The sequence below is a fragment of the Podarcis gaigeae genome (genome assembly GCF_964106915.1).
Source record: "Podarcis gaigeae genome assembly, chromosome: 4".
NCBI lineage: Eukaryota > Metazoa > Chordata > Lepidosauria > Squamata > Lacertidae > Podarcis > Podarcis gaigeae.
In genome coordinates, this window is record NC_139677.1 from 51,419,577 (window position 1) to 51,435,849 (window position 16,273).

General features: G+C 45.0%; 1 long non-coding RNA gene across 1 annotated transcript; it reads left to right on the forward strand.

Moving 5' to 3' along the window:
* The first annotated feature begins 6,368 nt into the window (after positions 1-6,368).
* On the forward strand, positions 6,369-9,671 carry LOC310842637. The gene is made up of 2 exons (XR_014563281.1): positions 6,369-6,649; positions 9,171-9,671. It is a non-coding gene; the product is annotated as an uncharacterized lncRNA (long non-coding RNA).
* The last annotated feature ends 6,602 nt before the right edge of the window (positions 9,672-16,273 follow it).

Consider the following 16,273-nt stretch of genomic DNA (forward strand, 5'->3'; position numbering starts at 1 on the left):
TCTTCCATAAATGGCCGCACATGCACTTTATTTCTAACTGGAAAGGGGAAAGAGGAGAGAATATTAAATTAAATAGGGGGGAGATGTGTGGGAAAGAGACCTCTGTCGGTGGGTGCTGTTAACTAGCAGCTGTGTTGAAAATCAGATTCTGCACACAGGTTTGAAAGATGGAATGCCAAAGTTGTCCATTCAGATTTGTAGCCTGTTCTCCCCCAGGGGCTCAGAACAGAGATATAACCAGACTCCCAAAGAGCTCATACTTTTAATTCACACTGCATAGGGAAAGAATAGGGGAGACAGGATAGTAGGCAAGGGCAGTTCTGTATATAAATGGGGGAGGAAATGATGCTCTTACATGTAATAATAATGAACTGGTATAGACATAAGCCTGGTTACCAGCTTCTAAAACAGCCCGTTGCTTGGTTTTGTTGCTTCTACAGGCAACTGACAATTTATGCGGGGGTTACGTTCCAAGGCACCGCACGTTTAAGTGAAATCACGTATATTTGAAACACCATTGAAAAAGCCTGCTAACACACCACCCCACTGTGCCCTGACCCTTTTAAAGATGTTTTCAGGTCACTTCTGGGTTGGGCAGATTGCACACATGCTCAATCGCACACGTATTGGACACGCCTTAAACAGTTGCTGCCGGTATCTATACTTAAGGGCCTTCAACAAGTCTTGTGAGATCAAGCAATGCTATAATAAAATGAGGTCAGCTAGGAATACATGGTCGAAATAATTAAGATCGTAAATTATTAGCCTACGTCTGATACATGGACAGTAAAGTAGTATCCCACAATTATTATTATTTATTTCAACTTCAAAAAAGCCCTATTTTTAAAAATGGGCTCTTGCAGTATGGAGTTTCTGAGACAAATTGTGGGGGGTGGGGGCACAGTCATCAATGATGAAGGATTGAATTAGCTTCTCCCAGGCTTCAGTGGACTTGGTATCAAATTCAGGCAAAATGTTTCTTCCCCCGTGTGACTTCCTTCACCTCCCTCTCTTTGCCCTACTGTTTGAACAAAGCGGGAGAGCAAAAAGGGAGAGATCTGCCTTCACGCTCAAATTATAGGCAAAGAGGTGGGGACCCTTCATGAAATCCTCTCACCCCCATCACACCCCTCCTTTTGAAGCCTGTTAAAAACAGTAGCTTAGCAGCCAACACAAAGAAATGGGGAGATGTTCCCCTTCTGCTTCCCCAGTAAGTCAAGTGCTGCCTTTTGTCAGGTTTTCCTAACAGCTTAAATTGTAACGCTTTGGCCTTCTGCTGAGGTGGCAAGGGGGAAATTTGCTATAGAGTCATGCTTAGCCGATTTAAGGCTCCCCACCCCCTTTCAGCAGAGTCTCCTGGGCTGGTGAGAGAATGGAGGAAAAAACAACTGTTGTAGCATTGCGGGTCCTCCCTCCTTTCCTTAAAGATCTTCACGTGCAAATAAATACATTTTGTTTTTGCCTGAAATCAATTAAGTTGAAGCTTAGCAGTGTTCACTGAGCAGAAAATCTTACCCAGTGGGTGAGCAGTCCAGCCTGCCACTCTCACCACCACAACTACTGCTAAGGAAACCCAGGTGCTCTAAATGTACTTCTTCAAAGCCTGGGAATCAAGATGCTGCTGAACGGTTTTACAGGTGTCACATCTTTATCTGAGGCTAACAACCAAGATGCAGAGATGATGGGTGTCCCACGACCACTTGTTCATCTATATAGGAAACCTCTAAAGATGCACATCACAAGATCTCAGAGGGCGTATGCAGGATCAAAATGTCCTATTCTGGCCAAAGGTTTATGCAAGAACGGGTGTTTTGAAAAGCTGTATCTGCTGCTTGATAGGTTTAATTTTACAATACTGGGTATCATAGAGGCTGAGTCTTTTAAGATACCATGTACATCTTCACTAATGCTATTAGAATACTGTTTTGTATTGTCTGTTGATTACTACACATTGAGAGAGGGCAGACACACCCAAGGAGACAAGCCTAGTCTTTAAAAGCAACACATGTTCACCCACAAGTAAACAGCATACTATCAGTATACCCCAGCCAGCTGTAAAAAATACAAAATAAAATTCCAACTTCTGTCTCCTTTGCTGGCTACTGCTGCTGAACTCATTCTCCTGGGCCAGGGGTCGGCAACCTGCGGCTCCGGAGCCGCATGCGGCTCTTTAACGCCTTTGCCGCGGCTCCGGGGTGGAGGCGAGGGGAGGAGGCGCATTTTCCTTTGTTCCCGCCCCAAGCCTCGCGCGCCCGAAGGGAGCTCCTGCCGGGCGCGCAAGGCTTGCAGACACTCGCCCGAAGCACGGGGAGCCCTCCGGAGGGCTCCCTGTGCTTTGGGCGGCAGGCTGCCGCCCCAAGCCTCGTGCGCCCGACGGGAGCTCCTGCCAGGCGCGCAAGGCTTGCAGACACTCGCCCGAAGCACGGGGAGCCCTCCGGAGGGCTCCGCGTGCTTCGGGCAACAGGCTGCCGCCCCAAGCCTCGCGCGCCCGATGGGAGCTCCTGCCGGGCGCGCAAGGCTTGCAGACACTCGCCCGAAGCACGGGGAGCCCTCCGGAGGGCTCCCTGTGCTTCGGGCGGCAGGCTGCCGCCCCAAGCCTCGCGCGCCCGACGGGAGCTCCTGCCAGGCACGCAAGGCTTGCAGACACTCGCCCGAAGCACGGGGAGCCCTCCGGAGGGCTCCCTGTGCTTGGGGCGGCAGGCTGCCGCCCCAAGCCTCGCGCGCCCGACGGGAGCTCCTGCCGGGCGCGCAAGGCTTGCAGACACTCGCCCGAAGCACGGGGAGCCCTCCGGAGGGCTCCGCGTGCTTTGGGCGGCAGGCTGCCGCCCCAAGCCTCGCGCGCCCGACGGGAGCTCCTGCCGGGCGCGCAAGGCTTGCAGACACTCGCCCGAAGCACGGGGAGCCCTCCGGAGGGCTCCCTGTGCTTCGGGCAACAGGCTGCCGCCCCAAGCCTTGCGCGCCCGACGGGAGCTCCTGCCGGGCGCGCAAGGCTTGCAGACACTCGCCCGAAGCACGGGGAGCCCTCCGGAGGGCTCCCTGTGCTTCGGGCGGCAGGTTGCCGCCCCAAGCCTCGCGCGCCCGACGGGAGCTCCTGCCAGGTGCGCAAGGCTTGCAGACACTCGCCCGAAGCACGGGGAGCCCTCCGGAGGGCTCCGCGTGCTTCGGGCGGCAGGCTGCCGCCCCAAGCCTCGCGCGCCCGACGGGAGCTCCTGCCGGGCGCGCAAGGCTTGCAGACACTCGCCCGAAGCACGGGGAGCCCTCCGGAGGGCTCCCTGTGCTTCGGGCAACAGGCTGCCGCCCCAAGCCTTGCGCGCCCGACGGGAGCTCCTGCCGGGCGCGCAAGGCTTGCAGACACTCGCCTGAAGCACGGGGAGCCCTCCGGAGGGCTCCCTGTGCTTCGGGCAACAGGCTGCCGCCCCAACAGGCAGCCGCTGGCTGATTTGCTGCTATTGCTTTGCAATTTGCAGCTACTGTTTTGAAGGGGAGTGAAGAACACACACTCAAAAAAAGGTAACTTGTTAATATAACGTTTATTTCTATGAGGAGGAGTAATTCTGAGGGGTCAAACAAAAAATAATTAAAAAGTGTCAAAAAAGTTATTTTTATAATGACGAGGATAACATTGGGCTAAGAAACAATGTATGCAGTGTTATATTTGTTTTAAATGTCGCAATGGTTTTGCGGCTCCCAGTTGTTGTTTTTTCTTCGGAAACGGGTCCAAGTGGCTCTTTTTGTCTTAAAGGTTGCAGACCCCTGTCCTGGGCAGTAGCTAGTAGCCATCAGTCATCAAAAGCAACCAATGCTTATCTAAACTACACCTTCTGGCTATCAGTGCTCATTGAGCGAACATCTACAGAATCCTAGAGAAAAAGTCACCTCTGCAATTGACGGTCATAAAATACAGGGTCTGTGCATTTCAAGTGAAATATCCTGTGATGAGGATCAGTTATTAAATGATCCTCATTCATCACCCTAAGCAATACAGACCACAAATAGAAACATGTGCATTGGATAAAGCAGAGGTGGATTTAGGGGAGCACCACCGATTCAGTCACACTGGGCACAGAGCCTCAGGGGCTCTGCAACTATGATGTAGAACAGAAGGTGAGAGGTGGGGGGATCCGGATTTTGGAGCTGCACAGGGTGCCAGAGAAATTTGAGACACCCCCCCCCCAGGTCTGCCATTGCAGACAGGGGCTTACAGAACAAGCACTTCCAAGCACTGCCCTGATTTTTTAAAAAAATAAATAATGTAAATGATAAACATTTTCATCTTAAGAATTACAGAACAGATCCTGCTCCTTGTTCAAATGCAGTGGCTAAGCACCGGCTGTGTGTGCAAAATATCTGAAAGCTGCGAAGGAGAGGCAAACTGGCCTTGCTACTTGAAATGGAAAAGTGGGATTTGAAGTGGACAGGCTGGCATTATTTCTGGCGCAGGAGTGCAGCAATTATCTCAGCTCCATCCCCTAATGAATGGCACAGCAGCTGCAGAGGCTTGAGGATTCCGCAGAGAGGCCAAGACGGAAGCCACTCGAAGCATGGAAGCCGCCAGAATATCCTGAAAGCCGTATTTCATGCATTTGGATTTGTGGCAATTCTGCTCTGTGGGCTCAAAGCAGGTAAAACACTTTATGGATTTATTTATAACTTTTGTATGCCATCCCGTGACATAAATGTTCTCAGGATGGCTTACAGTAGATAAGTAAAAAATACAATGCAATTTCGTTCCCAGGCGCATGGTGCCTGCAGCCGCTGTGGTGAGAGCCCAGGCATAGAAATAGACACAGGACATTGGTATTGGGTTGAAATAGGCCACAACTTTGATTGATTACAGATGTAAGTAGATTTTGCCCAAGGTATTAGGGATGTATCTGGTATCAAGCAACTCATCTGCTGGTTGATAAGTAGGGTTGGGTTGACTTTGACTGGGGGAGGGGATCCACCCCCTAACATGCACCAGGTGGTACGATCCCACCAGGGCCACCATTGGGAAGGGTGCTATTGACCCCATTGACCTGTGTATGGATTGTTGGACAAAGACACACATTCCTGGACCCCTTTAACAGGGTACCTGATCACATAAATGTCCAACCCAATGCTATGAGATGGACAAAAGCCTGCAGACCAGCCAACTTGTTTGCAGGAGAAATTCTTCCCTAGCCCTGAATATGGTGACTGAATATACCATAGCAAATTCCTCACACTGCCCTGCCCACTTGCCTTTGAGCAGGAAACATACAGACTTGGTTGGTGGTTAATCCCATGGTGAACCCCTAAGAGCAAGGACCCCCAGATGTGGCCTTCAATTTATAGCACTGCAACCCTGCACCCAATGTCCCCGGATTAGCCCATTCAAAGGGGCCTTTGCTGCCAAGGCTACTGTGGCTGGAGGAGGAGGAGGCGCTGAGGGTCCCACCCACAGCTGCGCATGAAGGAAAAATGGCCCCTGGTCCGGGCAGCGGCTGCGCTGAGCAGCAAACACTGCTTCCCCAGAACCGCAGATAAACAGAGACTGCAAAGTAAAATGTGAAAGCATTAAAAAAGGAGTGGGGAGCTACACAAATCCAACAGAATGGAACCTGACACTCCTCCGTATTAAAAACACAGATTAAAAAAGAACAATCCCGAGAGGCTCAGGTTAGTTATTTTAAAGGCTTGAGTGAACTCCTGGCAGCAGGCAAGCTTTCCTGGGAAGGCTCTTCTATAAATGGGGTGCCACATTGGCCTCTGGTTGGGGAGGTGGGAGTTGTAGTCCTGCAAGATCTGGAGGGACCACACTGGCTACCTCTGGTGTAAAGGGTTGTGCTGTTAGGGGATCTGGCTGTGTACGGGGCAATCTGGGCCCTGCAGAATTGTTGTGTAAACATCATTGCAGACACATGCTGTTTAAAGGGCTGCATCCTCTTCCTACACCCACAGGCCGCCTGCTGGCAATACCATATTGAGGTATGATTAAATGGCATTCAGAAATTCTGCTGAGCTCCTCGTGTTCTGCAGATATAGTTAATCCTCAAGGAATTTGTGAATGGAGTGTGCAAAATACATTTGACCTTTAAGTAAGCACTGATCGTATGTCTTGTTTTATGTTGTTGTTTTTTTAAATCACAATTTTCTACCCTGGCGACTGTAACTGTTACCTTGGCTGATTTTATATAACCCCACACTTTATTTCCCCCCTCTTCCTGCTTTTTGATTTTTCTGGTGAGTACAATTGAAAATGTCAGTGATGTAGCTCCAGTATCCTCCAGTAAGAGGAGGATTAGAGTTTTCCTGACAGAGAAGGGCAGAGGCGGGCGGGGATTACAACAGTGCATCTGACGTAAGAGAGGGCAGTTTATGATGCATCAGAGAGGATAACAATTATAGGAAAGCAGAAAAAGATGAGAAATGAATGGAATACATATTGCCAGGGAAAGCCAGCAATGTGTGTTGCAACAGTTTTTTCGGCAACCTCCCTGCTGTTCAGTGTTCTACACACGACTGAGCCCACCCTTATGCATTGCTACAGTGGAAGCAATACACCTGATTTATGAAAGGAAGCCGGCTTTAGTAATTCAGTTACTCAGTTCTTAAGGCTTTGTGTTCCTCCCTCTGATGATATGTGGATAAATCTAGTTTTCCCTGCAGGATGCGGCATCGTACAACTGTAAGTTATCAAAAAAAGTATTTCAGGGTTTCTTTGTTTTTTTAAAAAAAAAATCTTATGAGCAAGAGGGTGATGTCAGGGGAATATTTCAGTAAGTGATTTAGGACTCAGTATACAACAGTACCATCTTTTTAATGTCTTATGCATAATGCCAGAAAAGCCTAATTAATATGGAAAAACCCAACACTGGCAGTAATTTTATTGGTACATGATGCACTCATATAAATTAATTAAATGTTGCTTAAATTTGGTGGGATATGTAGATACAAGGGAATAGGAAGAGCTAACCAATTTTACACCTTGCCCAATATTCTCATGGTTTGTACAAATGCTAAATATGTAAGATAAGCAGAGCAGTCTCCATGTAGACTGTATGCGAACTACATCAGGGGCTTTAAGAAATGTCTAACCAATGCCAAGATTAGCGGAGGTCTTGTTACTAACGTCAAAGAGTTGAATCAGGCCCTAATTGCCTGCTAAATGACCACAGAGACCAAAACACATCACAGCTTTAGTCGTCACATTGAACTCATGGAAAATCACACTGGTTTGTTGCTGTGACTGACGTCATGCTTAACAGACTAGGGGGTTCTGTGTCCTTCTCAAAGGTGTTCTGTAAACTTGAAAGCTTGCATACTCCTATTACAGTCTACATTTCTTACAGCACAATCCTACTTGTGTCGTCTCAGAAGTAAGTCCCATTGAGTTCAGTAGGTCTTACCCCCAAGGGAGTGTGAACAGAAGTGCAGCCTTATCAACTTCATCTCACACATTTTTTCCAGCTTAGTTGTGGATATGTCATGTTCATATAGTAATGATATTGTTTCGAGTTGGTGGGTGCCAGGGGTAATGAGTTCCAGACACCCATAATTCCTGGATTTCGTAAGTGTTAGAATTTAACCAATGCTTGGAGAACTAAAGTGGAAGTCAGTCTCTTAATAACTGGACTCAGATCTTCAAAAAGATGGGCCACTAGCAGAGAACAAAGGCAGGCATATGGGCTATCAGCAAAGCATAGGCTCTGTACCAGCCAGCAGATGGGGACAGCCCTTCCTGAACTATGAGATCACTAGTCATAATACAATGCCAGAGTTTTTCTTAGGAGGAAGTTTTAGGGTTTTAGTTGGCTGTGGTGTAATCAGGCTTGAGGTACAGCGATATCTTACTTCCCCAGCCACATTCACCTGCACTTTACAAAAAATTGCATGGAAATTTAGAAGTGCACCCAGCAATTATATGCTTGTGAATATAGCTTTTCTGTCACTTCCAGTTTCAAATTATTGATCATGGTAATTGGCACGCTTTTCAAGGACTTACCGTATATGGAAATGGCCACACACGTTTCAAATTTCATGCCAGCTACTGGCATCTTTTAGTTTTTTCAACACTTTACTTTTCAAGTGTTGTTGCTATCTGTAGTTTAGCACATTACCGGCAAAATATAAGTGGTTTGAGTAGGTGTTATTGATGTCCAGTTGAGCTTGATCTAGGCCCTAGATTCTAGGGAATTGATGAAGGCCACAAGGCCAAGTACACCTACTTGGAAGTAGCCACAAGCAAATATGTACAGGAATTTAGTGTGAAACCTCTACTCCATTCCTGCACTGAAGTCATGAATTCTTAACGCTTTGCATCATCCTGGCACAAACCTCCTCTTTGAAGTTCTCTTTCGTTGCTAGCAGAGTGTTGCTGGCAATGCGTGTCTTTAGTAATGCCTTTGCCAATATGTAATCTCCTTCTTCAAAGCATCTACAGGGGACCACCTACTTACCAAACAAAAATCCAGCTCATTGTCAATCAGCAATTTGTGGAGCGGTGACTCATATCTTTGACATTTTTGAGGGTTTCTAAATTAGCGTGATGGTACCTAAACTCTGCATTTCTCTCTTTGGTAAGATGAATTCAAACCTGTAAGCATTTGGGTGAAAATATTTCATCATTCCCTACCTGTAACTATACAACCTTTAGAATACATCTGAAGGCAGTCCTGTAAAGGGATGTTTTGAATGTTTGATGTTTTATTATGCTTCTGTTTATGCTGGAAGCTGCCCAGAGTGGTTGGGGCAACCCAGTCAGATGGGTGGGGTATGATGATGATGATGATGATGATGACATCCTTCGCTAGCAAAACTCCTGTACAGGATTGCGCTCTAATTATACTAGTTGAAAACTCAGTCTATTTCTTCTCTTTTTTTCTGCTTGGTGGGCAGATAACATTATTACAGATGGATATTGACAAATCCTTTTTCACAAATCTGGGCTTATATACAGGATCAGGGACCATTCTTTCCATGCTTGTGCTTTGAGAATCAGTCCTGGTTGGTGCTCAGTAATTCCCCCCCCCCTTACATTTTTATTTTAACAGTTTAAAAAGTAAATTCCTTTAATGAAATCTCTCTGCCTTTGCCATTTGACCTAACACTGCCCTCCTTATTCATGTCAAGATGCACTTGTTTCTTCCTTCCTTCTCATCGCTTCCTTTCTTCTCATACTAATGTCCTCTTCTTTTTCCTTTATGCAGGTTTGGTCTCTCTCCCCACCCACCCTATCAGTGGTTTGAAAAATCTGTAATCAGTGCAGATGCCCAGTGCCTCCCCCATCCATTCCTGTTGCAAAAGGCTGAAACTGGTGTGGTAAGGGCCAAAGGGCAGTACATTGTGGAGATCTGTCCATCAATTATCCTTGAGCTCCAAATTAGCCTCTCTTGAGACAGACAGATCCTTTGACTCTCCCAGCGAATGACTCTCCTTTGTGCATCCCTATACATCAGCCTTGAAACTGATCCAGTAATTTTATTTTTAAAAAAACAAATGCTAAACACCACACAGAAATGGAGTAAGAGTATGGAAGCAGCCTTGTAATAATAAGCCTCATTGCCTGTAACCACAGTAAGTTGAATATTGGCGAAGGTTTTTTTCCTTGCTATCTCTACCAAGAACTGATGGTGAACAGAGTAAAATAAACAATGATATCAGTTACCTCTTTCTGACCTAAATAAAGATGTTTAGCTATTTAAATCAAATCATGGTTGTTGTGTTTGGGTTTCTGTATGGCTGCACAACCATGCAACACTATATGAAAAACTGTAGAAAAAAATGGGTCACTTAGGGGTATGCTTGTTGCGCTGGCAAAATGTTTAGTGCCAGCAGAACTAATATTTGCATGAGAAAATGCTTAAGTAGGTTGCTGGTAACTTTGTTGCACAAACTATTGTGTAATGAGTTTTTGCTAACGCTACTGTTGCCCTGGATTTCACTGTTGCAGAATATTAAAACTCACCGGTCTGCTAACGCAAGAACCCTTGTGCTAGCAGAGGACATTAGATACAGCCTAATATATATTGTATTTTGTATTTGGCAGTGATTGCTCTGATAGTAAGTGGGGAAGCCTGTGCAGGGGCTCAGAAAGTTCCAATGCTCAAAAAACAAAGCAGTTTGTGGCCGAACTTCTGTGAAGGGAGGGGAAATTGTTCATTTTGGTCGGGAAAAGATTAGTGGTGCGCTGAATTTTGGCTGCCTTTTCAACACTGAAGTTTCCATTTCATAAGCAGGTGAAGCCCAGATTGAAGAAGAAACCACCTCCAGTGAACTATCACTTTTCATTAGCATCATTATAAAGCATGTAGAGTTTGGTAGGTGCTGTATATACTATTTAAAAAACAAAAACAAAAAAACCCACAGACAGTAATCTGTACCCAGTGTCTTACAATCTATGAATCCAATAGACACAAGACGAAAGGAAGAAGGATGGGGAGGAAAGGGGAAAACAATGAAACTCAGGCACCGATTCTTAAAGTTATATAATTAGTCTCATGGTGACCAGTTTGAATGTAAACAGTTCAGGAAGGGAAGAAGGCAAATGGCCTCTCCATGGCACCAGAGGAGATGGATCTGCTGTCCCCCACTGATGCAGCCAGGTGGAATGATGAATTATGGCAGTTACTAATTGGCACGTTTAGTCATCTTGTCCAACACTGCAATTTCCATAAGCTGTTTTTCTTTTAAATTTTGTTTTGGTTACTATTACTCTCACAGTGCTCCACCATTTCCAGCACTGCATTGTCATACTGCAGGAGCAGTGAGGACACCGTTTATTTTAAAAAGGTATAATCACAGATAATACATTTTTAACATGGGATACCCACTAAGCATAAGTAAACCTGTAAGGAAATGGTTGTCTCCCAAGACAAGGCAAAATTAAACATGATTCAAAGCTTTCTTCTAGCTTCTTGGTGTGACCTGCTTTTGAAATTATTTCTGCAGCATTCACCTTGGATTATTTCCAAATGTAGGGGGATTTTTGTCCTGGGGCTGGGAGTTTGTCACTGTTTCTGCTTTTGCAACTTCCGCCCACCATTTATATGGTGTTCCCATGTGGTTTTTGGCAGGAAATTGGGCTGTGTTATAAAATGCTCGTTTATATTTTAGCAACCTCTTCAATAAGCATAAAAGGGGGTGGAGTTCTGAAATTTTTGAGGGGAGAGTGAAATTTTTCAAAGGTCTTGTGTAAGTGTATGTGTACCTTTACCACCAGCAGCCCCCCCCCCCCCACATTTCATTTACTTTAAATTATGCTGTTGCCTGTTGCAGTAGTGGAACACCTCTTCTCCCAGAAGGCCCCTGGAGCAAGGCTACATTCTCGCCTAGCATCATTCCAGGGGCATTTGGGCAGGGTGTGTGCATTTGAAATAATGGAGGCTGCCAGCTGCTGAAAGATGTTTTCCTGTTGCTGCTATGAAAATCTTAAGGCAGGGCTGGCCCACCCATGAGGCAAGGTGAGGTGACTGGTGCCTCAGGTGGCAAGATTCACAGGGGAAACTAATCTTGATGTAGATCTCTATCCCCCCCCCCCCCAGCCTCCTGATGCAGACCTTCACTCACCCCTTCTTCCCTGGTGGGGAGGGGAGCAGCATTTTGTGGTTCCATGGAGTGTAAAGAATCCCACATTCCCTTGTTTTGCATGTAAATAGGGTGGACACATGGAAACTAGCAAGAGTTCACCACCATTATAATTTGATCTTCAGGATGGCTGCCAAAAAACAGGAAGAGTGTATTTCACAGTAAGACTCGCTGGTGCCATGACAGTTTCTGTGTCAAGGAGGCAGTTGAGCAGGTTGATGAGAAAAATTCTCAATATCTGTTTGAGGAGCACCCACATGTTTTTCCAGTCCGACATAGAAATGCCACAGTAGGCACTGGATGTGCAGTTTCTGCAGCAGTCACCTGAAGGAGGAAGCTTTCATTGTGGAGCATGAAGAAATCCCACCAATGGAGCTCCCTCCAACCTCCTGTAGCCCAAGCTGTGGGCAATTTGGTGCTTCCTTCTAGTTCATCCAATCCCAGGGTGACCACTACATTAATGACTGCCTTGTTTGAAGTCATGACATTTGCTCAGATCAGGAATCACCAGTTACTCTAAGAAAGCCCAAACAACTCCCTATGCTTAGGGGCATTTAATTTTTTTTTTGCAAACGCAAGAGACCAGCTTGTTTCTTCCAGAAAAGAAGCTCATACCTCTTGGGCCAGGGGTGGTAGGTGCATAGTAGTAGACAATGGGACAAATGTGATGAAGACTGCAAAGGATTTGGGGCTTGGACACAGTGACCTAGTCTTTAGGTCATTTAGTGGTAATCTCCCATTTGGCTTGATCAACCCAAGTGTCTCATCCAAGCGTTTGGCACAGCTGGCAGTATGTTTATCCAGAAAGGGAGCTGCCTTTCACATCCAATGTGGCCATGCTCTCATTCATTGGGAGCAAAAGGAACTGGAGCTTGGGTCACCAACTGCAGATGCAAGCACCTTCTTCTCTGTTGCCATGGATCAAGAAGAGGTCTCAGAGGAACTACAGAGAAAGGGTGAAGAAGAGCCAGAGGGAAGAGTAGAAACTGATTCAGAAGAAAAGAGGGAGGATGACATGGCTAGACAGACACAGACAAGCTACCAAGTGTTCAGTTATAACTTCTTTGGCAGTACTGGTTTGGCAGTAAAAAATACTTGCATGGGAACACACAAAGTAAACTAATTGGTACCTTTCTGACAGAAAAACGAATCCTTAATCATTATTTCCCCAAACCACATAATTATTAAAAACACCATAAATTATGTGGCTATTATATTGTATTATATTAATTACAGAATGATGATGACAATGTCCCAAGGAGAACTTTTATAAAGGGGAGCTACAAGGAGGCCTCTTGTAGGCATTATCTTTGTAAGTAAACAACACTATATGAACTTTCCCAAAAGCTCCCAAATCAAAGTTTTCATTTTGTTTTCTAAATGTTGTCTTGTTACTTTATAAGTATGAAAATAAGATTTATGCGGAGATAAATATGGTTTGGTTCTGCAGTTTTCTAAAGAATAAAAAGCTTTCCTTGGCATAAATAAAACTCAAAATCAAAAGGAAAGAAACATTGCAATCCTATACATATTTGCTTAGAAGTAGCCCAGCCCCCTCTTCAATAGGACTTACATCTGAGTAAATATAGGAGTGCAGTATGTCAGGTCATGTAACTTACATGTAAGTCAGTCACAAGTAAGTCTAGTACTTCAGTGTCTTGAAGCCAGTTCTTACAGGGCCCATGGGAGGATCTTCAGGTGTCCCTGTCTGTCTATGCCCCAGCTGGAGCACCTGCACATTCTATTACCTTTTCTCCTGTGATGGGTGAACTCCTCTGATCCCGCGTACTTGATTTGGAATTGTGAATCCCTTTCATGCTTCTGCTGAACATACAGAGGTGGGGGAGCAGGGAGACGTGACCAGTGGGGGCAGTCCTCCCCTCCCCGCAATGCATTCAGTCAGCATGCATGTGACCGGCATGCAAAATATGACGAAAGGGGGAGCAAAGGAAGCAGAACTGGGGTAAAGGTCTGGCCTAGAGAAATGATGCCATTTTGGCTGGACATGGGCAAACAAGAGAGGGAGCCAATGTGTATAGAGTTGCAAAGTCTAAAGTCTAGACCATGTTCGGGGAATTCTGACGGCTGTGGCTTTTTATAACATCGCAGTGTTGTGACCTACCAACCCTAATGGGCAGAAAAGGATAAGGGGCATAGGTTGGGAGGAGGCATGGACTGAGTTTCAGAGATTATATGGAACTGGCCAGCCAGTTATTTGGCTGCAAGAATATTGTGATTATAGAATGGTTCAATCTTTATTTCACTTCATTAATTCCATCAAAAAACCACCTCTATTTGTTTTGAGTCTGCAAACTCCCTTTCCTGCAGTTTCATATCTTCCTGTTGTAGCAATTCAGCCATTCCCAATCGGAAGTTAATTTGTCCATACAATGTGCAAGCTAAACAGTACATGAACACAAAGCTGCCCCTTTCATTGAACAGGCAAGCACATTTGTGTAAGAACTTTATGCACACACATTGTCAGAATGCATACCCAGGGGTCTGCACAAGGGCAACTTTGTGGACTGATTCTATGCTGAACAGGTGAGAGTGATAAAGCATACACTGAGAAACTCTGCAAACTGCAATGTTGGGGGGAAGTCATGCTGACTCATTCCTACACAGATTTTAAAGTGGTACAGCAGATCTACAAGGCATTTTAAAAACAGAGAGGCAGGGGAAGGAGAATGTGTCTTAACTTTCAAAACTTCTATCACCAAAGTACTTGAAAACATCGTATTAATATTTAACTGGAACTGGCAGACAGAAAAGTGTGGGAACTTCTTTATTAAAAGTATCAATGTTGATGTAAATGGCATTGCAAACATCACAAGGATATCATAAACCCTGGGAGGTTTTAGACGAGAAGAATGGGTGAAACCTGACCTGCGTCAATCAAGCCCTAACATGTGTGCTACCTCCAGACTCATCTACCATGAACCACAGATGTGACAGAGACTGAGGTCTGGATATATCAGAATGTATAACTGGGAACCAAACACAGTCTCCACTCATGACTAGAAGCTGATGCAAAAGGGGAGGGGAAGTGGAAGAGTTTGGTGAACAGGCATAGGAGCAAAAAGGGAAGTGATCCCTGAACAGTACAACCATCACCTGTATACTCATACCAACCTGAGACTTCCTGTTGCTTGTGCAGTACTAGCACACAAGAGACAAGTACCAGCAGACCCTGGACAACCCTGAGATATGCACAATTGCAAAAAGTTGCAGGGGGTAAACCTCAAGGTCCTACCCCAACCATAATAATTCAATATGGAATACTGAGAGACTGAGAGTAAACAAACTCTAACTGGGTGGGAGAGAAGGACAGAACAGTGGCTGAATGGAGTGGTTGGAACAGGAGGATGGATAAACACACACATATACACATATGATGTATACATAATAATAATCTCGTTGTCTGAATAGGTCCTGGTTCACCCAAGAGCTATTTATTTATGTTGTGAGGATCAGAAAGTGAAAGCTTCCCATAGACCTCAATTGAGCAATGAAATAATTTAATGCAGCTGGAGTTGAGCACAAGTGTGTTCCTCCATATATAACACCACATAAAATTTACCATTGAAGATTGAGCAAGCTCAGTGGGCACGAAGTGCAAGCTGGTTGCAGGGCGGGGGAAATCGGGGGAAGGTATGGAATTGGGATGCAATGGAAACACTAAACAGAAACATTCCACACTGTAACATTGTGTTGCAAGCCCCACTTGAAATAATTCTAGAAAGATACAAGGGTCCCCAGGATAAACCTAAGACTCCAATGGGCCTCACTCCTGTGTAATGTGCCATAATAGATCATTTTACCAGTTATGCTGAGCTGCTCAATATCATCCATTCCTGGGTGACAAATCCATTTATTTTATGACTACAGTAAACTCCTGCCTTATTCCAGGTGTAACTTTGTTTAGAACAGTCTCTTGCCAGGGTTTCAAGGGGATGAAACATAGCCTGTCACAATGTATCTCACCCATAATCACTTCTAGGGAATTGTTCATTTCCAGCCACTGTGCTTGTACATGTTGTTTTGTTAGGTTTCAAGTGCTTCAGTGAGAACAGTGAGTTTTGTTTCCTAATAATCAGGACTATTCACCTGTTATTTCACATGAGGTTCTTTGAGCACTGTTCAGACACTAACTGATCATCACTGAACAGGTACATCTCATTACCTCCATCACAAAGATAGGTCAAGTAAAGTCCAAGGTCATTGATCAAGTTTGTGTCTAGCAGCCCAAACACTCAAAACTCCCAGATGTCTATTCTGCTAAGGCCATGTCTTGTTTCTGTCACACCTACACTCTTGTCCTTGCAACCTAAATTTAACTTTTGGCTCACTGGAAGACAGCTGTGTAGGAACCATGCAGTGGGTACAAATGATTTTTTAAATTTTTATTTCCATGGAGTAAATGTGCACAGAATTCTTACCTAAATTTTACTGCTAAGCAATGAGATATTGACCTCTCCTTCTAAGAAAAAATATGTCCAGGATATGCTCGTGATGTTGTAGTTGGTTGTTGTTGTTGTTTTAAACACGATAATAATTTTTATATAACATTTATATATCAATTTGTCTCAGTCTCAAAATTTCCCTGATTTTTGTTATGTTCCTTCTGTGTGGTTTTTTTAATATATGTAGTTGTGATAATGCTAATAATTCAAAGGGAGGGGGGAAACCCCCAAATGAAATGAAAAATGTATAAATTGGCTAGAGC